We start from the raw sequence: 24619 nt of genomic DNA on the forward strand, positions 1-24619 counted from the left end.
CTCCAGGCGCTTACCCATTGTCTCTCGAGACAAGGAGGCCAAAAAATTCCATGTAGTAGTGAATTCTACATTCTAGCCACTCTTGGAATAAAAAACGTTTCTCCAGAATTGCCTATTGGATTTATTAGTGACTATCTTATATTGATGACCTCTTGTTTTGGACTCCCCACCCACACCGCTCACCCCCGCCCCACTGCCTCCCCAGAAATGAAAACATCTTGCCCATGTCTACCCAATCAAATCCCTTCATTATTTTAAAGACCTCTATTTATATCACCTTCAGTCCTTTATTCTAGAGAATTAATCCTCAGTTTGTTCAGTCTTTCCTGATAGTTACAAGCTCTCAGTTCTGGACTTGGCACGATCGCCAGAGGGTGGATGGGGAATTCTAACTGTGGTGTAATCAAGGCACAATACAGGTTTAACATAACTTCTCTGCTTTTCAATTCTGTTCCGTGGTGCAGTTTGTGTTACAATTACCCAATGAGTTTCCAACCTCTCTCGTACTTCAGTGGCATCCTACTTTCTGACAGACAAGGCAAAGGAGATAAAATCAATACAAGATCTAATTAGACCAGTTGTACAACACTAGGCTGATGGGCACAAAGCTTTATTATTGTACCTGTATGCAATTACTCAGCCTTTTTAGTGGTACCTGCCCTGGAGTGACCTCGAGATAGAGTTGCCAACCCTCCAGATTGTTCTGGAGTAAAGGTTAATCTCCAGGATATGGACATTTCATTTTCTTTAGAACACTTTCATTTATAAGTTATTAAAAACAATTCGAGGTGGGCAATAAAATGGCTGGTTGGGCAATTCTTGACTGTCAATCATATAATGAAGCCCTTGTTCACTTCCCAATTGGCGTGGGAAGGCAGTGCACCATGAGGTAGAACGTGTCAGGTGACCAACGGCAGGAGTGTGGGGGTGGGGGCTTTGGAGGCAAGAGGTCATGCGATAAAACCTCCAGGAATATGAGTCACGTGCCCAGCTGTAGGAGACCTCAAACTCTGCCCTGATGTGTTAAGCCTGTTATCCTTAAAGTGGCTGCAGCAGAAGTACCAGAGGTAGCAACATTCAGCAATTCCAAGCTTTGATTTTCAGCCAGAACTACCATAGCTTTCCAAGCAACTAGATTATTCCAGCTGACCACACGAACATCAGCCACAGGGGCCAGTCTCCGGTTCACAGCTGTGTCCAGCAAGTTACAGGTAATAGCCTGATTGTGCATTAAGAATGAAGACACAACTATCTGCCATGACCGTTATTCAAAAATAAATCGGACAGCAACTTAGTGTCCTCACGTGCAGTTAGTCACCCTTAAGAAAGTAGTGGTGAGCCACCTTCTTGAACTGCTGTAGTCCATATGGTGTAGGTACACCCACAGTGCTGTTAGGGAGGAAGTTCCAGGATCTTGGCCCAGCAACATTGAAGGAACGGCAACATAGTTCCAAATTAGGATGGCGTGTGACTTGGAGGGAAACTTGCAACTGGTGGTGTTCCCATGTGTCTGCTGCCCTTGTTCTTCTAGGTGGTAGAGGTCACATGTTTGGAAGCTGCTGCTGAAGAAGCCTCGGTGAGTTGCTGCAATGCATCTTGTAGATGGTACATGTTACTGCCACTGTGCGCCAATGGTGGAGGGAGTGGATGCTTAAGTTGGTGGATGGGGTGCTAATCAAGCAGGCTGTTTTGTCCTGGATGGTGTCTAGCTTCTTGAGTGTTGTTGGAGCTGCACTCATCCAGGCAAGAGAGACAGTATTCCATCACTCTCCTGACTTGTGCCTTGTAGGTGGTGGACAGGCTTTGAGGAGTCAGGAGATAAAAGTTATTCACAGTAGAATTCCCATGCTCTGACCTGCTCTTGTAGCCACAATATTTATATGGCTTGTTCACTTGAGTCTCTGGTTAATGGTAACCCTCAGGATCTTGATGGCGGGTAATTCAGTGATGGTAATGCTGTTCAACGTCAAGGGGAGATGGTTAGATTCTGGCTTGTTGGAGATGGTCATTGCCTGCCACTTGTGTGGTGCTAATGTTACTTGGCACTTATCAACCCAAACCTTGCATCATGCAGACACGGACTCCTTCAGCTTCTGACCGTATAATGGAGGGAAGGCCATTGACGAAGCTTCATTGATGGTTGGGCCCATAGGACACTGCCCTGAGAAACTCCTGCAGTGATGTCCTGGGGCTGAGTTGATTGGCCACCAACAACCACAACCATCTTCCGTTGTGCTAAGTATGACTCTAACCAGCGAAGCGTTTTCCACCCAATTCCCATTGACTTCAATTTTGCTCGGGCTCCTTGATGCCAACTCGGTCAAATGCTGCCTTGATGTCAAGGGCAGTCACTCTCATCTCACCTCTGGAATTCAGCTCTTTTGTCCATTATTGGACCAAGGCTGTAGTGAGATCTGGAACTGAAGGGCCCTGATGGAACCCAGACTGAGCATCAGTGAGCAGATTATTGGTGAGTAATGCTGCTTCATGGAATCTCATTTCTTCAGATTTTAATGATTGTTGGAGTTTTTTTAAAAATTAAGTATTTTTTTACTTTTGCTCGGTTTCTTTTTCCCCTCTCAAGAAAAATATGCCAAATAAGGAATATTAATTAATCAGTTGGAAACTTACATAAAATGTTTGAATGGAAAAAATCCCGCAGTTAACTTTAAAAAAAACTGTCAGCCAAGATAGCCACCGTAATTTGCATCTGAAACACTCTTACACATTCCAAGGCCAACAAGAGACATGAATCTGAGGAGCATGGACCCAGAACAATAGCTTGCTCTAAGTGATTGAATGACCCAAGACTGCTTAATTAGCATGACATTCAGGGCAATCCTAACACCTTGACTTTGAAAGAGCAAACCCCTCTAAATATTGGCATCCTGGGGCATGGGGAGATAGTTCCAAACCTCAAATCTGATTTTAAAAGTTCCAGAGAATACCCTGAGACAGTCGTGTGACCGTCTGTCCATCTCTGTGAAAGCTGGGAGCTTCCTCGAACAAAGGGAGTCAAGCCTTAGGGCGGCACAGTGGCGCAGTGGTTAGCACTGCAGCCTCACAGCTCCAGGGACCCGGGTTCGATTCCGGGTACTGCCTGTGTGGAGTTTGCAAGTTCTCCCTGTGTCTGCGTGGGTTTTCTCCGGGTGCTCCGGTTTCCTCCCACTAGCCAAAAGACTTGCAGGTTGATAGGTAAATTGGCCATTGTAAATTGTCACTAGTATAGGTAGGTGGTAGGGAAATATAGGGACAGGTGGGGATGTTTGGTAGGAATATGGGATTAGTGTAGGATTAGTATAAATGGGTGGTTGATGTTCAGCACAGACTCGGTGGGCCGAAGGGCCTGTTTCAGTACTGTATCTCTAATCATAATCATAATCAAGCCAGTAACTCAGACTGTGCAGCAGCTGTGTGCTTCTCTCTCTCCAGATAACACCACAAGTTTGAAAAACATCTGACTGTGGACCCTCCAAACCTACAAATTGCTACAGAAAGACCAGGGGAAGAGAGCCACCTACAAGTCTGCCTCGAAGAAAGCCCTGAGCCAAGTGGGCCAGCCACAAACTGCACTTTGACCAGCCAAAGACTTCAAAAATACAACTTAATCCAGAAGACCACTGAATCATCCAAGTTCACAGACTGCATTTAATTTCCATTTATTCTGGACACTAATCCAACTGCAAAATCCACTTTTCACTCTGTAATCTATTTGTGTGTGCAATTCTCCTGTGAATGTGTAACATTTTTTTTTTTAGTTTTTTATGAGATCGGGGTTAGATTGATAATACACTCAAGATAACCTGTCAGATTGTGAAAGAACCAATCACATTAAAAAGGTAAAACACTCAAGAGATGTTAGGCACAACCACTGTTAAAAAGCAATAAACCTGGTTACGGTCAAATAAGAGGCAGGGCAAGAGGGGAGCTCCTCCTCACCTGGCCATAACAGAAATTTGGGGGCTAGTCGGTGATTGTAATCCAACAAATGAGAAATTGGAAGTGAGAAACCAAATTGATCCCTAGTAAAAAAAAAAATTTAAACTTCAACACGGGATTTCTTGTATTTCACTGCTAAAATATTAACGTGTGCACATTCGAGGCCAGTACCTTCCTAAACCAGAGTGAAGTAACTTGTGACAGGTTAAAGGCCCCATCTCTTGAAGACTTGAGAAATGTAGCTGGACAGTTAGGGATTATTTTCCATTCAAAAGCTAGGAAATCCGAGATCCTAAGGCTTGCGGCCAACCATTTTTCACTTGAACCTGAAGATTCAGAAACAGGGTTAGAATCAGAAACAGACAGAGAATGTTAGCAAAAATACAATTAGAACAGAGGAGACTACAATTAGAATTCCAGCAAAAGAGAGAACTTTCCAGAGAGTATTAAGAAAGGGAAAAAGAAAAGGAAGAAAGGGAAAAAGAAAAGGAAGAGAGGGAAAAAGGGGAACAGAAAAAAGGGAAGGAAAAAGAAAAAGCTTTCCAGATGAAAGAGGAGGAGGAAAGAGAGTTAAGGCAGCTTGAATTGACTAGGGGAAGACCTAGTACACCCAGCGAAGGCACGGCTAGTGAGGAAACTACCCCTAGCTCAGGACCATGTGCTGAGCTCTTAAAGGTCTCCCAGTTGACTCAAGTTCAGTGAGGGGGGCGTGGAAGCATTTTTCGTCACGTTGGAAAAGCTTGCAGAACAGCTGAAATGGCTGGCCGAGAGCTGGATGCTGTTGTTACAAAGCAAACTAACAGGAAAAGCCCATGTGGTTTATTCACTGTTGCCAGATGAAAGTTTATCAGACTATGAGAGGACTAAAAATGCTATTCTGGGGGCAAATGAGCTAGTACCAGAAGCGTAGCGCCAGAAATTCTGAACCCTCTGGAAGCAGCCTGACCAAACTTACCGAGTTTGAAAGAGTTAAGCAGCTTGCTTTCGACCAGTGGATACAGGTATTTAAGATACAGCACACATATGAAAACCTCAGAGTGGTGATCCTTCTCGAGGTGTGTAAAAACTCACTTCCCCTTTCTTTTAAGCCCACATAGAGGAACAAAAGTTTCAAAGAGCCAGGCAGGCCGCAATTCTGCTTGATGAATTTACCCTTGTACACCAGCCCTTACTCCAAGGGGAACACTTACCTAGTCACCCGCACAAATCTGAGAAGGATAAAAAGGTGGAAGGGTGATAGGAGACTGAACAGATATGGGCAAGAAGGGAAAGCTGGACACAGGGGGCCCACCTCAAGCCAAAAAGGACAGTGCTGAGAGCAGGAGTGAAACCCAAAGACCTGCGTTTCCATTGCAACAAGGCAAGTCACTTTTCGAACTGACTGCTGGAAATTTCAGGGAAAACCTGTAGGATTAATCAGGGCACACCAGTCCAAGGCAGGAGAAGGGGCCCTGATAGAAAACACATCAGATCAGGTTGTGGCTTTAACTGCAGCAGTAGGACCCAGTAAGCCTACTGCAGAAAGTGCGGGAAGCCTTAACAAAATCCCTGAAAGTTACCAGGATTTTTTGTCCCAAGGAAAGGTGACCCCATATCCCTCGAATGGGGCAAGCAAGTCCTTAGTCATACTCAGGGATGCAGGGACCACCAAATCCCTTCTGCTGGGAAAAGTAATGAACTTTCCCCCAGAGAGTGCAGTGAATGCTAGGGTGTTAATGAATGGTATCAGAGGGCAGTATATGCCCATACCCTTATAGCGGGCGCACCTGGAGTGTGACCTGGTTTCGGGATCGGTAACCGTGGGGATTGTCCCTAATTTAAACTGTGGATGGGGTCGACCTGCTCCAGGGTAATGATCTGCACAGACAAAGGTGGTAGCTTCCCCTGTAGTTTTAGAGAGAACAAAAGAAGTCAAGGAAACAGAGCAGTTGCAGGAGAAGGTTCCTGGCATTTTCCCTGACTGTGTGGTGACTCAGTCCATGGCCATAGAAGCTATGTCAGAGGAGGCTGAACTGGCACTTCAGACAGATGACCCTACTTCTGGTTATCTGAAATCATTTTTGGGATGTTAGAGGACCCAAAGGATGGGTTTAACAGAATTTCCTTGGTTGAGATAGAGAGAAACTGTTACCATTCATGAAAGGATCGAGAACAAGAGGGCACAGATTTAAAGTATTTGGTAAGAGAAACAAAAGTGACACAAGGAAAAGCTTTTTCACGCAGCAAGTGATTAAGGTCTGGAATGCGCTGCCTGAGAACGTGGTGGAGGCAGATTCAATTGAAGTGTTCAAAAGGGAATTAGGCAGTTTTATAAAAAAGGAAGAATGCGCAGGTTATGGGGAAAAGGCAGGAGAATGGAACTGAGGGAATTGCTCCTTCAGAGAGCTGGTGTGGACACGATGGGCCGAATGGCCTCCTGCTGCACTAGAACAATTGATTCTTTGGCTCAGCAAGCTGACCCAGTATTAGAAAAACATTAGCACAGACTGCCAAAAGTGCAGCTGAAGCAGAGGGAGTCCCAGAGCGCTACTATTTCAAGAATGAGATGAGGAAGTGGAGACCTCCTCAGAGACCTGCGGACAGTGGTTCACCAGATAGTGGTGCTGCCGAGGTACCTTAAGAAAATACTAAGACTACCCCACGACCTTCCAACGGCTGGACATGTCGGCATACGAAAAACCCAAGCCCACATAAGACAGCATTTTCACTGGCCACAACGCCACAAAAATGTTGTGGAGTTCTGTAAAACTTGCCACACATGCCAGGTTGTGGGGATGCCCCAACCTGCAATAAAACCTGCACCCCTAATTCCCATACTGGCTATTGGAGAACCCTTCAGCATAGTGCTGGTGGATTGTGTGGGACCCCTGTTGAAAACAAAAGGGGAGCTACCAGTATCTTCTCACCATTATAGATGTGTCTACCTGATTCCCAGAGGCCATTCCTCCAAGAACTATCTCTTCCAAGGTAGTGGTGGAGGGGCTAAACCAATTCTTTACTCAATATGGGCTGCCTGCTGCGATCCAGATGAATCAGGGCACAAATTTCATGTCCAGGACCTTTCAAAGAGTCATGGATAATCGAGGCATAACCCAGCTAAAGTCCTCAGCCTACCACCCACTGTCACAAGTGGCTTTGGACCTGTACCACCTGACCCTAAAGATAATGATCAGGGCATACTGCTATGAGTACCCCCATGACTGGGACAAAAGGCTAGGATTTCTCCTTTTGCCAATAGGGACTCACCCAATTAGTTCACTGGCTTTAGTCTCTGAATTAGTTTATGGACACAAGGTGAGAGGTCGTCAAACTAATCAAGAAGTTTTTGGGATACAGGGATGAGTCTTCCATGTTAGACTACATCTCCATGTTCCAGGAGCAGCTCACAAGAGCCTGTATAGTGGCTCAAGAACACCTAAAGATCTCCCAGGCAGCTATGAAAAGGCAAGCAGACAAACATGCCAAGGCCAGAACATTTCAGCCTGAAAGCCATGTATTAGTATTACTCCCAATTCAGGGTGAACCCCTGAAAGCCCAGATCAGTGACCCATACCGAGTGGCAAAAAGGATTAGCCAGGTAAATTATCTAACTGACAACCCAGACCGAAGGAAAAACAAAGGCTGTGCCACATTGACATGTTAAAACATTATCACAGCTAGGAAAGGGACAGACAAACCCGTCAGTCAGACAGTCAGGAAGGAAGGAGACGAAAGGTACAGTGAGGACAAGCTAGAGGAAGGCCTGGGGGATTTATATGGATCTTATATTATTGTGTAGCCAAATAATGACAACATGTAGTATGTGGTCCTAATTCAGGTTGGCTCAGTGGTAGTACACTGGCCTCTACGTTGGAAGATTGGGGGTTTAAAGGACCCAACTCCAGGATTTGAGCACACAATCTGGATTAATACTTCAGCGCAGAGGGAATGTGACATTGGCCGAGATATCATCTTCTGGTGAAGTTATTAAAACTAACTCACTGTAAAAGAGCCAGTGGCATTTTTTGAATAGGAGTAAGTAATTGTCCCTGCATCCTCACCAACATTCATCATTTGACCAACACCATAAAAATAGATTAAACCACTCATTCACCTAGTTGCAGTTTGTGGGCTCTTGCTGTGCACTAATTGTCCACAAGCTGACTACACTTAAAAGGTTTTCATTGGCTGTGAGACATTTTGCGACATCCTGAGAACATGAAATACATGAAATGAATGCAAGCTTTTAGTTCAAATTATGTTAATTTGAATTGAAATTCTATATTACTGAAATGTACTCAAATGTTTCAAGCAAAACAAATTCAAATATGTGGGGTTTAATAAACAAACACCTCATTTTCAAAAAGAATATACATGACTTCTCTCTTACAAGTTTTGAATTAAAAGTCTCCAAAAAATTATACTAAAATGGTCCCGTATTACCAATGGTAAATTACAGAGAACACTTTTGATTGAGTGATATGTTGTAACAAGGGCTATTGACTTGTCAAGAACAGTCAGTGCAAAGGAACACTGACTCGAAATATGAACATGGTGACAGACATGGAGGCTCTCTACCATGGTAATTAGATTCTAATTTACAACGCCCAGGCACGAGATTTGCACAAGATGTTTACTTGAACAATTTTTTTTTAAATTTTAAACTTGTATTTGCATGGCACCTCAATTTGCCTCTCAGATGTGCACCCAAGCACTTTACTCATAGTGTACTCATAGCTTTTGAAAAGCAGTCACGTTGTTAGGTAGTCAAAAGCAGCTATCATTTTGTTGCATAGCACCATCTCATAATCAGCAAAGAGACAGGTACCCAGTTAATTCTGTTTTTGGGCACTACTGGTTGAGGGAGGAATAGAGAGCAGCACATTGGCAAATCCTGCTCTTTGAAATCATGCTTGCAGAATTACCAGATACTTCTTTGTTGCTTCATTCCCCTGATTTTTAACAATTGTCACTCAATTGATCCCATTTCCACATAGTTCATTATGTTTTTAAACTCACCCTCTCTAGTTCCCTGGAACAGCAATGGCAAAAAAATTAGACATTTTTGTCTGAATATGTATTGTGATATTGGCTTCATTGGTTCGGTCATAGCCCAAATGGGATTAAAAATGAAGCACAATCAAAAATTTTTGTATATAATTCCTGCAGAGTATGAACTTTTTATCTGGTCAGGTACTTGAGTGAGGAGCAAGCTATTTAATTCAAATTGAAGCACCTTGTGGGTTTTCTTGTGTAAATGTTTGATTGGCAGCTCTACTTGGTTTTAAGACAGAAAAATATACATTTTCTTTTTCCCGTTCATTTTTATGAAAAATATTCCTCAGACTGTTCTGTAAAAATTGAGACAACCATCTGAAGCCAGAGATTGATAGATAGGGCAAGGAAAAAAAACTGTGGATGGAGAACAGGCCATTATATAAAAGGTTAATATTCAGCTACTGTAAAGCTAAAGTGTGTCATTATTTCTGTTGGCTTACTCATTTAAAGTTTAATAAATCAGCTTTCCATTTATAGAGTATGCTATTGTTCACGGAAGTGTTTATTTTATCGCTTTCTGAAGTCAAGGAAAATAAAGGTGGGCACATGAAACAACCAGCAAAACAAAATATAGTAACAAGGGTTTTGTTTTCGATCCCTAGGCTACAAATTACTTGGCACTGGCCAGTTAAAGCCACATGCCAGCTCAGTGAGCGAGGGCTCACGTACAGGAGTGGCCAGATAAAACAAACCCAAGTAAAGCTCTCTCTTTTCCCATAGCAATAAAGTGACAATCTTCTCTCAATGCCACTCCAGTCATCTGCTGGGTGATGCACAAGAATTACACCAGCTTGAATCTCTTATTTTACCTGCTGTGTCCATTTCGCACAAACAGGCCTGGTGCTTCCCCAAACTGGTACATCTGATTGCAGACTGCTTGCCCATTCAATGATGCCCTGTTAGATTTTGACATGCCAGTCTGAAATCAGTACTTGGAGTTGAAAGTGTGAATTCCTCTTCCAAATGCTGTAGCCTTTTGGTGAAAACTTTTAGCATCAGCCTTAGAGAACTCATGCCACGAATTACTGCATGAAGACATGGCTGGGGCCAGTGAAATTGTATTGGAGAAGTGAGTGTCACTGGCACTTCTAGAACAATGATTTGGATAGCACCACAACAGCTGAACTGTCAAAGGCACTTGGATAAGTTCAGCTACATTCTCAGGCAAAAAAAAACAGACTTGCATTTATATAGTGCCTTTCACCATCCCAGGACACCCAAAGTGCTTTACAGCCACTGAAGTAGTTTTGAAGTGTAGTCATTGTTGTAACATAGGAAACAGTCAATTTGCACACTGCAAGCTCCCAAAAACAGCAGTCTGATAGTGACCAAATAATCTTTGAGCTATGGTATTAATTGAGGGATAAGCATTGGCCAGGTCACTAGAGATAACTAAAATAAAAACAAAATACTGTAGGTGCTGGAAATCCAAAACAAAAACGAAAAGGGCTGGTAAACGAAAAAGCTCATCAGGTCTGGCAGTGTCTGTAGAGAGACAAGCAAAGTTAACATTTCAGATCTGTGTTCTGGTGAAAGGTCACAGACCTGAAAGTTAACTTTGCTTCTCTCTCCACAGACGCTGCCAGACCTGCTGAGTATTTCCAGCAGTTTTCATTTTTGTCACTGGAGATAACTACCCTGCTCTTTTTCAAGATAATGCCCTGGTATATTTTATGTCCTCCTAAGAGGGCAGGCAGGGCTTCAGTTTACCTGAAAAGCAACACAGCACTCCCTCAGTACTGCATGGCAGTGCAACCTAGATTTTGGTGCTTCAGTGCTGGAGTGCGACTTGAACCCAGAATCTTCTGACTCAGATGAGAGTGCAGACAACTGAGCCACCGCTGACACTACAAAAAAGCCAACAAAGCAAAATTGGGCTGAGAGAGAGACAGAGACAGAGAGGGAGACGGAGACAGAGAGGGAGACGGAGACGGAGACGGAGACGGAGACAAACATCCCCAAATAGGCATGGAGATCTTAAATCTCAGGCAATCTCATTATGTGGTGTCTTTATTCTACCAATTATTTACTGTTTTAATAACTTTATAAACAGAGTTCCAAAGTCACCTAGCAACTTTATAAGGACAATGACACCCTCTTGAATCCTGAGAGTTTAGAAAACATAGAAAAGCTATAGCACAGGAGGCCATTCAGCCCATCGTGTCTGCACCGGCTAAAAAAATTGGCCACCCAATCTAATCCCACCTTCAGGTGCAGGTCCAGGTACCTTTTAAACGAATTGAGGGTTTCTGCCTCCACCACCGATCCGTGCAGTGAATTCCAGACACCCACCGCCCTCTGGGTGAGAAAGTTTTTTCTCATGTACCTTCTAATCCTTCTACCAATCACCTTAAATCTGTGCCCCCTGGTAACTGACCTCTCCACTAGGGGCAAACAGGTCCTTCCTGTCTCCTCTATCAAGGCCCTTTGTAATTTTGTACACCTCAATTAAGTCACCCCCCAACCTCCTCTGTTCTAAGGAAAACAACCCTAGCTGATCCAATCTTTCCTCAAAGCTGCAACTTTCAAGCCCTGGCAACATCTTGAAAATCTCCTCTGTACTCTCTTCAGAGCAATTATGTCCCTCCTGTAATGTGGTGACCAGAACTGTACACAATACTCCAACTGTGGCCTAACCAGCGTTTTATACAGTTCCAGCATCACATCCCTGCTTTTGTATTCTAAACCTCAGCCAATAAAGGAAAGCATTCCATATGCCTTCTTCACGACTTTATCTACCTGTCCTGCCACCTTCAGGGACCTGTGGACATGCACTCCAAGGTCTCTCACTTTTTCTACCCCTCTCAATATCCTCCCATTTGTTGTCTATTCCCTTGCTTTGTTTGCCCTCTCCAAATGCATTACCTCACACTTCTCCGGATTGAATTCCATTTGCCACTTCTCCGCCCACTCGACCAAACCATTGATATAATTCTGGAGTCTACAGCTATCCTCTTCACTATCAACTACATGGCTAATTTTTGTGCCATCTGCAAATTTCCCAATCATGCCTCCCACATTTAATTGCAAATCATTAATATATACCACAAACAGCAAGGGACCCAACACTGAGCCCTGTGGAACGCCACTGGAAACAGCTTTCCATTCAAAAAAACATCTGTCGACCACTACCCTTTGTTTCCTGTCACTGAGCCAATTTTGGATCCAACTTACCACATTCCCCGGTATCCTACAGGCTTTTATTTTTTCTGACCAGTCTGCCATGTGGGACCTTGTCAAATGCCTTACTAAAATCCAAGTAGACCACATCCACTGCACTACCCTCACCAATCCTCCTTGTTACTTCCTCAAAAAAGTCAATCAAGTTAATAAGACACTATCTTCCCTTAACAAATCCATGCCTTTCCAAGTGACAATTTATCCTATTTCAGAATTGATTCTAATAATTTACCCACCACTGAGGTCAGACTGACCAGCCTATAATTATTTGGCCTATCCCTCGCACCCTTTTTAAACAATGGTACAACATTCACAGACCTCCAATCCTCTGGTACCTCGTATGTATCTAATGAGGATTTGAAGAGGATTCTCAGAGCATGTTATTTCCTCCCTGACTTCAACAACCTGGGATGCAATCCATCCAGCCCTGGCTATTTATCCATTCAAGGATGTCACACTCTCTTGCACTTCCTCTCTCATTATGTTCATCTTATCTAATATTTCACACTCCTCTTTTACTACAAATTCTGCATCATCCCTCTCCTTTGTGAAGACAGACAAAAAAAAACTCATTAAGAACCCTTCCTATATCTTCTGCAACCACGCATAAGTTCCCTTGTACATCTGTTAGGCCCTACCCTTTCCTTAGTCATCCTCAAGTGGAGTGGACTTGAGTGGAATTGGAGATTATACAGTAGAATTTGAGACATTACAAAAAAGGACCATAAACCCCACAAAGCTTCCATCGTGTCGAAATCTCAACACACTGAGACCACGTTTATTTTGCTTCGCACAGTGCAAATGCAATTACATCGCAATTAGAAGATTTTAAATGTTAAACGTTTGCAGATATGGAACAGACTCACGCTTTTTGATTCTGTTAAACATGCAGATGGTGCACTTCCTTTCATATAGCATCTCATGGCATCTTCTGGATGTCCCATAGCACTTTACAACCAATGATTACATTTGAAGCACAGTTGTCATTGTTCTTAGGCAAATACATTGGCAACTGGGTGATGGTCACTGTGACACTGTTGACTGAACATTTCATGTCCAAACATTCTCCATCTCTGGGAGTCACTGCAAAAAAGAAATACTTCACCATGCCAACAATATCAACTATATCATAAAAGTTTCTCTAACTTCAACTGAAAACTTGAGTCTTCTACACCCCTTACTAACAAGTGCAGAATATAAACCATGGGACAATCCAGATAAGATAAAATTGATATGGGCTACTCTCAAAACTAGTCTCTAGATGTCTTGCTGGAGTACTGTTTAATATGATTGGGGAAATATTACTAATTCAGGTAAAAGCTGGTTAATCTGTTCTGTTAGAGACATGTAAAAATTCATTCATATTTTTTCTTCTGTCACTTTCTCTCTCAATCTAATCATCTTTCCTTTTTCTTTCTCTTCCTGTATATGAATTAACTCCAATTCACCCTCCTCTTTCTCTACCCTTAAAGCTCATTGGTTAAGGTGATAAATATGTTGGTCCCATCATTATCTAAGATCCCAGATGCCCCACTGCCCCATTATCAGCTTACACTTGCAGCAAGTTATAGTACCAATTACATTCATGCTGAAATTGTATAGGAAAAAGATGCAACCAGCAAGATGCCATGCTCCAGCAAGATTTGGCTCAATATCGCATTGCTGTTTGTAGGACCATTATTACATTGCTGCCATGTTTCATACATTATAACAATGACTACACTTCAGAAGTTCTTAATATCTATAAAGTGCTTGAAAGGCACTATATAAATGCAAGACCTTTTTATGCATTGGCAATTCATAGTGGCTTATGGGCCTGGTATTTGAACTGTTCACCTCACAGATTTCCAAGGGCAACACAAAATTGACCAGTGGCAGCCGTGGCTCAAGTAGTAACACTCTCACCAGAGTTAGAAGGTTGTGGGTTCAAGCCTCACTCCAGAGATTTAAACACAAAAATCTTGCCCGATACTCCATTGCAGTACTGAGGGCGTGCTGCAAAGTCTTTCAGATTAATGTTAAACCAAATCCCTGGCTGCCTCTTGCAGGTGTATGTAAAAGATCCCTTGGCATTATTCTGATGATCAGGGGAGTTCTTATTGGTGTCCTAGCCAACATTTATTCTTCAACCAACTTCCAAAAAAAAATTGATTATCTTGTCATTATCAATTTGAAGATTGTGGGAGCTTGCTGTGCACAAATTGGCCACTGTATTTCCTTCATCACAATAGTAACTACACTTCGAAGTTAACTTTCTTGACTGTAAAGCACTTTGAGATGTCCTGAGGTTGTGAAAGGCACTATTTACATGCAAGTTTTTCTTTCTTTCACAGAACAGTCTGCCACAGCAGTGCACTAACACAGATGAGGACTGACACCAGCATGTGAGAGTTCATGATCAGACAAATCAAGAGGAAGTGCCAAATCAAGGCAAGGAAAAAGGGGAGGCTCACAGAAGAGGGGCTGGCTTTTTAAAGCCCACTGGCAGCTGGAGCCGGGGTGAGCTCAATTCACAGATAGTGTTCTCAAAGGTCGGCACTGGAACACAGCACCTCCGGAATACAGCACAACGCCATATTTAAAGAGTCGTCAGGAGGGAGGGAACAGCAATCCCGCACGTCTCCAATTAAATGCCCTTTGAGCTCATTATGGAGCTCATTTACAGGCTTGTCAGCAGCAGTATGGGATTTTTAAAGGTAGGGAATGGGGAGAATGCCACGTGTGGAACACAGCAGGGTGTACAAGGTGTGAACACTGCAGGGGACCAAGAGGGCTATGGAAAGGGCTGATTAAAATGATGCTGAGGCACAAAATAAAGTTCAACTGTTCCAAAAGTGCCACAGAGTAGCTATTGCTGGAGCTGGAAGACTTGCTTTGCTCAGTGAGCGAGTGAATCCAGAGAGGGACGTGAGCCTGCTGGCATCACCGGGCAGCTGGGGTTGGCAGGGGAAGGCCTGGTGAATTCACAAAGCCCAACTGAGGGACTTCAGATAGGAATAGGCTATTCTGACAATGGACAGAGCAGCCAGGTTGATCTTCATCAGATGCAACCTCCTGGACAGGAGCTCAGATGAAGACAGCAAGGGGCTGCAAGAGGAAGAAGGCACTACCCAAAACATTGGGTCTGCTGCCCAAGAGTCAGCTACCTGCAAATGGCAGAGCACAGGGCCATAGGAGGCTGTGCCTATCCAGGCAGATGCTCTCAGACCTTTGTATTCTGATCCACAACGACCAGAGGCCTCACAGCCACTAATGGCAGTCCCTTACCTGCAGCCATCAATGTCACCGCTGCCCTAAGGTTCTATAAAACTGGGTCATTCCAGGGGGTCAGCTGTGGAGCCAAGTGGCATCACGCAGTTGGCAGCTCATCATGTCATCAGGAAGGTCACTAATGCCTTATTCATGAGGGCAGAGGACTACATACATCGACAGATGGACCTGCTCAGACAAACTGGAGTCGGTTTTGCCTCCACCACTGGATTCCCCAGGTGCAGGACATCTTCTATTGCCCCAAGTGGCCATCAAGGCACCCGGTGACTGGCCAGTGAGATCTAACAGGAAGGGATTCCGCTCCCTCAGTGTCCAACTGGTCTACAACTACAAGAGCTTCCTCCATGTGTGCACTCACTTTCCTGGCAGCTGCCATGGCTCCTTCATGTTCAACCAGTCCAGGCTGCCTCGGATCTTCACTCCATTGCCCAAAATGCACGGATGGATCCAAGGTACAAGGGATATCCATTGAACAGATGGCTACAGACCCCTCTGTGAGCCCCACAGAGGTGATACAACCAATGCCACCTGCCCAGCAAGCCAACCATTGGGCAGGCCATTGGGCTTCTGAAGAAGCAATTACAGTGCCTGGACTGGTCAGGTGGCGCCCACCAATACCCTCCTGCAAGGGTTTCCGTCATTGTGATGGTCTGCTGCGCTCTCTATAGCGTGGCCCTCCAGAGAGTTGCGAACATTCAGGATAATGAGGCCCTGGAAGGAGTGGAGCAGGAGGTAAGACAGAGAAAGAGGAGGCAGAGGGAGAAACACTGGACAGAGGGGGGTGCCCCTGCTGCATGACAAGGTCCTCTTCCTGTCACCCTCTGGGAAGAGGACCGCACTCATGGCATCTAGCTTTAGATCCAGGTCAGCTATCAATCCTCTGTTCTGCCCCTAATGCTAGGCTTCTGGCTCCCTGTGACATCTTGCTTCCCTCTGATGCAGTGGAAGGTGTTGGCACAAACCGCAGATCTCTCCTTCAGGGCAACCAGCAGCCTCAGTGATGGCTGCCATGAGGTGTCCTCATGAGCTCCACACTTGATCTGAGCCACCTCCACTCGTAGCCCACTGCCACTAAGTGGACAGGAAATTCATCTCCCTACCAATTAAGGACACCCATTTGAAAATCTCAATCTGAGTCAGTTTCCCACCAGAACCAGGCACGGTTCCAGTTTCCCGCTTTTAACGAAAATCCAGTCCATCCTTTGTCTCCTCTGATCACTAGTTACAAAACCTTCAAAAAGGAAATGCAGATCATTCATTCCACAATGCAAGTCAACAGCTCCATTTACAGACTTACGGAGCAGCCTCTGTATTCCACAAGCCTGGAGGCATTACTTTTGCACAGACATTGGTCTGTGGTCCCAATTCCCTCTCATCCCTTTCCCTGTTCTAAATCTAAAGCTCAAATATAAACTAACATGTCAAAGAAAAACGAACATGAAGGTAGCATTTTTCAAAAAACTCTCCTTTAAGAAAACACATGCCCCTGTAGTTTCAGACACAGAAACACATCACAGCATCAGTTCGCCTGCAGGCTTCCACTTTCATCCCTAGTAATCTGAATGCTATCAGAGCATTTGTCACCTAGAGCTCGATCCTTCCTCTTCAACTCTACTATTTCGCATGTGATGCCAAATTTCAGGCACGCATAATTTATGAAACATGTGACTAACAGATATGGGCTCCATCCTGCATCTAGCTACAAGAGTTATAGCTTGTGTTACATTATATATTTTTAGCTGGGCCAATTGTTACGACAGAGGTGGGAGTAGTGCACTGTTAATTCAATCCCACTTCTCTACGGGTCACAGCATACCAATAAATTTTCCCACCTACTGAAGAACAGCCAATTAAATACTCTATTTGTCCCCCACAATAAAGCACACCAACCAGGTTTCTTTATAAGAAATAGTCAATTTTGTTGTGGATTAAAGACGCGTCTTAACCAATAGTGAGATAACTCTATATAGGGAAAGCTCCTTATGTTCCTAGCCCTCAAGCACACATACATTCAAAAAAACAAAAAACTGGTTAACCGGGGAAAAAGGATTTTGGTTAACAGCTGTTTATAAGAATAAAAGGAATAAAATTATTTTATGTTTGTCACGTTCTGGTAGAATGTTCTTTGGTTTGGTGAGGTGTCCCATAGTCGAATGCCACTCGAAGTCCATGAACAGTTGATGGGTAGGTATTCAAGGCACTTCAACTGTAGCAGGCTTCACATAGGACTTTCATCAGGGGTGTAGCAACAAGTCTTAGGTTTCACAGCAGCAATCTAGCAAAAGCTTTCTTCAGATTTCAGGATTTCTTAAAACACGAGACAACAGGAACCATATTTGATGCAGGGATTCATCTGAGAAAGGAGGCAATAGGAATCTGCCACCTTTGAAATACAGGAGTTTCTTTTCAAGAGATGCAAGGTCCTGAGACAGCACTAACACTTTTTCCTGGGTCTTCCACTCTGATCTCCAGGGAGGTCAAAAACCAATTTTCAAATGCCTGCTCTTTTTCCAACTCACTGGCTTTTTAAAGGGTCCAAAGTGAAACCAAAACCTTCTTAACAGGTCACATGTCCAGACAGAGTCTCCCTTGTCATTCAAAGTGTTACTCTGAGGAGGTCAAACCCCTTGCTGGTTTCCTTGAAATTGCCTGCTTTCCTGTCCTTGTATACAAAAAGTCAGTTTCTTTTCAAACATCCAAAAATTTCAACTATTTGCAGATGTTGATGTCCATTGAAAAATCCTTTTCCAGTTTAAGTTTTTAATACAACAAAAACCTTGTAACACAATGCACAAAGATCTTTACATGTAAACAGTGGTCTTCCTGTTGACATATCAAACTTAGTTCATAATCAATACCCAATAAACTGGTTTATTTAAGATGGTTCAAAGCAGGCCAACACGTGTCACGAGGAGACAGGGAGTAGTGATGAATGAATGTTTTTCTGAAAGTGGGGTTCCCCTGGGATCAGTTTTTGGACTATTGTTCGTGTGATGTATAAATTACCTGGACTTGGGTAAAGGTTGCGGACAACACAAAACTTGGCAGTGTAATAAGTAACATAATAGTAGCAGACTTCAGGAGGACATAGACTTGTGGAATGGGCAGACACATGGAACATGCAAATTAATATGAATAAATGTGCATGTGCATACATGATCACCTTAAGAGTGATGCCCCATAAGAATTTTTTTTTCAGGTTAGCTGCTTTGACAGAGTGTAACAGGTGCTTGACAGTGTTCTGTTAGCACTTTGCTTCTATGTGTTTTCTTTTTTTTGCTAGAGTTTGTCTAACTTCATGCTTGACTGGTTTAATCCACATAATGCAATGAGAAGCTTTATGTTGAATGAAGATCTCAAAACAGGTTTATTAAACAGTTAACTATATACATTACAGAGCTATTACAAAATATGCCTCTTGGTGTTACAGTAACAGTGACACTGGCATGTAGTCACATGGTGACTTCCTGGCATATGGCTCATTAGCATACTAAGATCTTAAAGGTATATTACTCTTCAAGGCAATCACACATCCCCCTTCTTTCCAGAGTCTTGCATGCTAAAAAGATACACAAATTAGATTTCATAATCTTCACCTATATAAATAATTTTGATCTTTACAATTAGAGACTCAAAAGTCATCTTGGTGATTTGAGAACTCTTGTTCAGGGACTTTGCATTTCAGCTGTTCCTGTTCTTTCTGAAATTTCTCCCTCTCTGCATTCAGTTTCAGTTGTCTTTCCTTCTCCGCCTTCAGCTTGCTAACATACTCTGTTGCTTTTCTCAAGATGACCATCTTTGAGGCCTTGTCATTCTTAGAAAGTTCCAGCACCTCATCTTGAAGAACCAATGTACAATGCTTCAACTCATTCCTCCTCTGCCTCCTCAGGACATTGCTTGTCATTTGCCTCTCATCCTCTGTCTAGGAGTCAAGGTAGAGGATTTGTTGGGGGAAAAGAGTACTTGGTCTCATGGAGATACCTGCCCATTCTGGCTTGTTGTGGTGCTGGCAGTTCTCTAGAGAGCAGAAGTGAACAGCAGCATACTTATGCTGTTGGGTTTCCACACTGCACCATTTGATGCTGGTCAGAGTCTGCGAGTGGGTTCCGGTCCTTAGAGATTTCCCCTTGGCAATGCTCTTGTGGTGACTTTGAGGTCCTTATACACTGGTAGTCCTGCCATTGCTGGTCCACTCGTGTCTACTAGGTAGAATGTTTGTGGTTTCCAAGCTGATTTGCTGTATCTGCATTGCATTATTAATGTGCCACTGCAAGAGATGGGTGACCCATTGTATGCAGATAGTTTGGCAGTTGTCGGTTGTATCAATCTCCCATGACATATCTTTGAAGATTCAGACTGCTACGATATTTGCACTAGTGCCGGTGTCAACCTTGACCAAGTGTATGTTTTCCAGCTTCCTTTGGGCACGTGCTGTTAATAGTGGCAAAAGCTTCCAGTTGCTTAACTTCAATGTGATGTGTCAGGTTCACAATGTAGAATGCCTGCTCGTCTTCTGACTGAGACTTGTTCCTACCAGCGTTTTGCCTCAGGTCTGTTTTGCTGCAAGCTTCATGTATCAGCTCGCATTTATACAGGTCTCTGGTGCTTTTCTTGCTGCTGTTGCCATGTTACTAAGCCAGTCTTCTGTTGGCTCATATCCTACCATGGCTTCTGGCTGCATCTTTGGAGCCAGAAATCCTGCATAGGCAGGCCCAGTGCCCTTTTACACTACATGCCTTGCTCAGGTCTCAAAATGCAGGTAATTTCACCATGAGTGGGACCAATTACACTTACCACACAGCTTGTATGCTCTTTTCAACCTAGTTACACTGCCAATAATTTTTACTGCACCTAGTGAATGCAGTTGTTGTCCAGCTACAAATGGTTTCATATTTCCTGCCATCTTCCAGCAGTGCATCAATGCTGTGACCTTTCTCTGCACCCACCCCCCACGCAGTCTTTCTGGAATGCTTCAATGGGTGTTATGATTACCAGCTCCATTATTCAGTCCGACAGCTCAGCTTCTGAGAAATCGCATTTGTTGCCCTTACTATGGCATCTGCTTATGAAGTTGTCGATTGACTCCTGTGGCTGTTGCAAATAGGACATGAATTCTAGATGGTGAATTCTGAAATTCACTCAAATCAGCTGATCTTCCAGCACTTTCCATATCTTAGCAGGATTTTTCTGGTCCTCTTCAGATAATCCAGAGGTATTGATTCTGTGCAATCCATCATTTCCAATCGCTATTATTTTTAGAGCTTGCTTCTCTGGTTTTACCATCACTTGGTCCATGAAGCATAATTGCATTCTTTGTTTGAACAGCTGGAACTCATAGGATATCCAAGGCTCTCCATTTTATGCTGGGAAAATTGGTATCCATGTTTCTGCTGTTTTGCTTTAAACTTGCCTTAAGAACTTGCTTTGTGACTCTGTACTGCTTTCCCCTTTAAGAAACTCTCCTGGCTGATTTGATTGACAGCAGCAGCAGCTTGTTTGTCTAGCTTCCAGCATTGAGCCTGTCCTGCTTACAGAGCTGTCCAATAGGTATTTCAAGGGCCTTTTTTTTGCTAGTTTGTTTATACAGCCGTTCAATAGGCAATTCTTAATGCTTGAGTAGTTGAGTTTTTTTAAAAACTCAGATTGAGTGAATTAAAGCTCTTCACAGTTGAGTGATTTTGATGGGGTTTCTTTTTATAGCTTCAGCTGTGAGCTGAGAGAATGGAGAATTCCATACTTTTCATTGTCGGGCATCTTCTGTAATGGCGGGGACCACCGTTCAGCCTGGGAGGGGAGTTGGTCTTCATTTTTAAAAAAGAGGCTTTGAGAAAGATCAGTTTTTAAGCACTTGAGCTTTTTGGAAAAAAAATCAATCTGCTAAAGGACTTCAAAGTTTTTTTGCTTTCAAAGCAGTATGACTCGCTCAGCAGAATGACTCACCCAATTTCCTTGCAGCCTGTTGTTTAGCTCTGTAACCTATAGCTTGAGGCAAGTGTTTTCTTCTTTCCCTCTCTGGGGCAGTATTTTTCTTTATCTTTCTCTCTTCTGGCTGTGGGAGGTAGTCTTCAAACTGTTGGTTGATGCAACATAAATGAGATGCATGAAGTTCAGATTGATTGACTATCTCAAAACATGTTTATTAAACAGCTAGCAACTATAGACAATACAGCTAACTATTATAGAACTTGCCTTTGGTGTGACAGTAGCAGAGTGACACTGGCATGTAGTCACATGACTACATACTGGCACATAGCTCATTAGCATATCAAGATCCTAAAGATAGATTACTCTTAAAGGCTATCACACAACACGTACCTCATTATGTTACCTTAAGCAACACAATGAGGTATGTGGATTCCAGTTCCTTGAAGATCTCCAGGAGGATTATTCACAGTTAAGCTAGTATATACAATACAGAGCAAACTATATACAGAACCTTTGTGCAAGGTGTTGCTGTGCAGAGTGATTATGGCATCTAGCATCCTGGTACTTAGCTCATTATCATATTGAGTCTTTAAATGGGACATCACAACACGTTAATACAACAATGCACTTTGGGAGAAATAAAGTGGAGACCCAGTATAATATATATGGCACTATTTTAAGGGATGTACAAAAACAGAGAAACCTGGAGGTGCATAGTCACAAATCTTTGAATGTGGCAGGGCAAGTTGACAAGACAGTTAAGAAAACATAGAATACTTGGCTTTGTCAATGGGGCATTGAATACAAAAACAAGGTGGTCATGCTGTACCTATACAAATTTTGGGCCTTAGCTGGAGCATTGTGTACATTTTTTTTTCCATCATTGATGGGCAGCTGTTTGCAATTCCTGCACCATGTGGGAATTTCAGGACATCTCAAATGTCTCAGGGGAACATGTGTGCAGGAGGTGTATCCATCTGCTTCACCTCCAGCTAAGGATTTCTGAACTTGTAGAACAGCTGGAATCACTGCAGAGCATCAGGGGGTAGAAGAGTTTCCAGGATACCCATAGGCAGGTAAGAGTTCAGGATACTAGGTGGGTGGACATCCAGAAGACTAGGAAGAGGCAGGTGGTGAAGGAGTCTTTGGGGTGTGTGTCACCCACAAACAGGTACTCAGCATTGGAGACTGCTGGGAGTGAAGACCATGGCACCAATGCGCAAGGGACTGTATAGAAGGAAACAGCAAAGGGTACAAATGCAGTTGTCCTAGGAGATTCTATTGTCAGGGAGACAGAGAGGCATTTCTGTAATGTCATTGTGAGTCGTCTCCCTGGTGCCAGAGTAGAGGACATCATGGAGAGGGTAGAGAATATTCTGCAGGGGGAAGGTAGTGAGCCAGACATTGTGACACGTTGGTGCCAATGACAGTGGGCAGGCCTTGAGGTCCTAGTCATATTTTCACGAGCTAGGGAAGAGGTTAAAGAGTAGGACCTCAAAGGTAGTAATCTCTAGATTACTCCCAGTGCCACATGCTAGAGAGTATAAATAGGAAGACAGAGAGGATCAATGCTCGGCTTGAAGCCTAGCGCAGGAGGAAGGGCTTCAGGTTCATGGGGCATTGGAACCAATTCTGTGGCAGAAGGCACCTGTTCAAAAAGGGACGGGCAGGGGTCCACAACATGTCTATACATGGACACCAGTGGTCGTGGGAAAAGATGTTGAGGTCAATGACTGGTAATTTCAGTGATGAGAAATTTGAGAACTGATGACAGATCACAGACCTGAAACATTAACTCTGCTTCTCTCACCACAGTTGCTGCCTGTCCTGCTGAGTATTTCCAGCGCACTTTGTTTTTATTTCAGATTTCCATCATTCATAGTATTTTGCTTTTATTTGAATCATGATAAATGGTTGTTTTTCAGACTGGAGGATGATAGACAGTGGTGTTCCACATGGGTCAATGTTGGGACCACTGTTTTTTTTTTTGCTATATATAAATGACTTGGATCTTGGAATACAGAGTAAAATTTCCAAGTTTGTCAATGACACCAGCTGGAATCACTGCAGAGGAGCGGCAAACACTGAGGCTGTTATGAACTGCCTGCAACAGGATATAGGTAGGCTAGCAGAATGGGCAGACAAGTGGCAGATGGAATTTAATACAGACAAGTGTGAGGTGACTAGACTCACTGGCACAGTTCTAAAGAGTGTGCAGGAACAGAGGGACATGGGTGGCAGGACATATTGAGAAACTAGCAAAGCATTGAGATCTTGTGCTTGATAAATAGAGGCATGGAGTAAAAAAAGCAGGGAAATCATGCTGAATATTTATAAAGCTCTGGTTAGGCCCCAACTGGAGTATTGCATCCAGTTCTGCTCAACACACTTTAGGAAGAATGAAAAAGTCTTTGAGTAGAGAGAAGTTTCACCAGACTGGTTCCAGCGAATGGTAGTGACATGGAACTCACTGTCCACGAGGGTGGTCAAAGTGGAGACAATCAATGATTTCAAAAGGAAATTGTATGGCCACTTGAAGGAAATACATTTGCAGGGCCATGGGGATCAAGCAGGTGAGCGACTGACTGGATTGCTCTGCAGAGAACCAGCATGGACTTGATGGGCCAAATGGCCTCCTTCTGTGCCATAAATGACTATGGGCTGGATTTTACGTTGGTTGGACAGGAGCAAGCCACTGACGTTAAAGTCAGTGACAAACCTGCTTCTGCCCGGCCTGGGGATCCAACCTGCATTTTACAGGTTCCTGCGCTTTAATTGTTCCGAGGTGGGACTTCCAACTGAGGGAAGTAGTCCCGTCTCATTGAGCTTCTGGCCAATCATCGGGCCAGCAGCTTAGTCCCAGCAGCACCACCGGGACGTTGGCCACTGCTAGGACTGCAGCCCAGCCGAGAACATGGAGCCAGGACTACAGGTAAGTTTGGTTTGCCTCGGTGTGATTGGTCGCGTCCCGGAAAGGCAAGGTGGCTGTGTGGTGGGGGAAAAGGGGGGCGTCAGGTCCTGGGGGTGGTTGGGAAAGCAGGGGCGGCCCTCAATCAGGCACCCTGTGCCTGTTTGTCCAGCTCCCCACCCCAGTGCAGAGAGGCTGCCAGGTTTCACTGGGCGGCCTTTCATTACTCCCGGATGCTCACTTGTAGGTAAAATCCCCGTGGAAGTGGGCAAAGGCCCTTAAGTGGCCAGTTAAGGGCCTTGATTGGCCTGGGGCAGGCTAGCCATTTCTTGCCCCATCGGGCGGAGGCGGAAGCGGGCC

General features: G+C 43.9%; 1 protein-coding gene across 3 annotated transcripts in view; it reads right to left on the reverse strand.

The window, feature by feature from the left end:
- Positions 1 to 24619, reverse strand: part of LOC137347769 (fibronectin type III domain-containing protein 3B-like) — a 116838-nt gene that overhangs the window by 73626 nt on the left and 18593 nt on the right. The window contains exon 2 of one of the 3 annotated variants that reach the window (XM_068012718.1): positions 21367 to 21496. The exons of 1 other annotated variant lie outside the window; for it this stretch is intronic. The gene's annotated coding sequence lies outside the window, so the exon portion shown is untranslated. Of the gene's footprint in view, positions 1 to 14061; positions 14148 to 21366; positions 21497 to 24619 lie in introns of those variants that run through there. One more of the 3 variants, XM_068012719.1, reaches the window with a different exon arrangement.

This window comes from Heterodontus francisci, chromosome 32 (assembly GCF_036365525.1).
Source record: "Heterodontus francisci isolate sHetFra1 chromosome 32, sHetFra1.hap1, whole genome shotgun sequence".
In the NCBI taxonomy this organism is placed as follows: Eukaryota; Metazoa; Chordata; class Chondrichthyes; order Heterodontiformes; family Heterodontidae; genus Heterodontus; species Heterodontus francisci.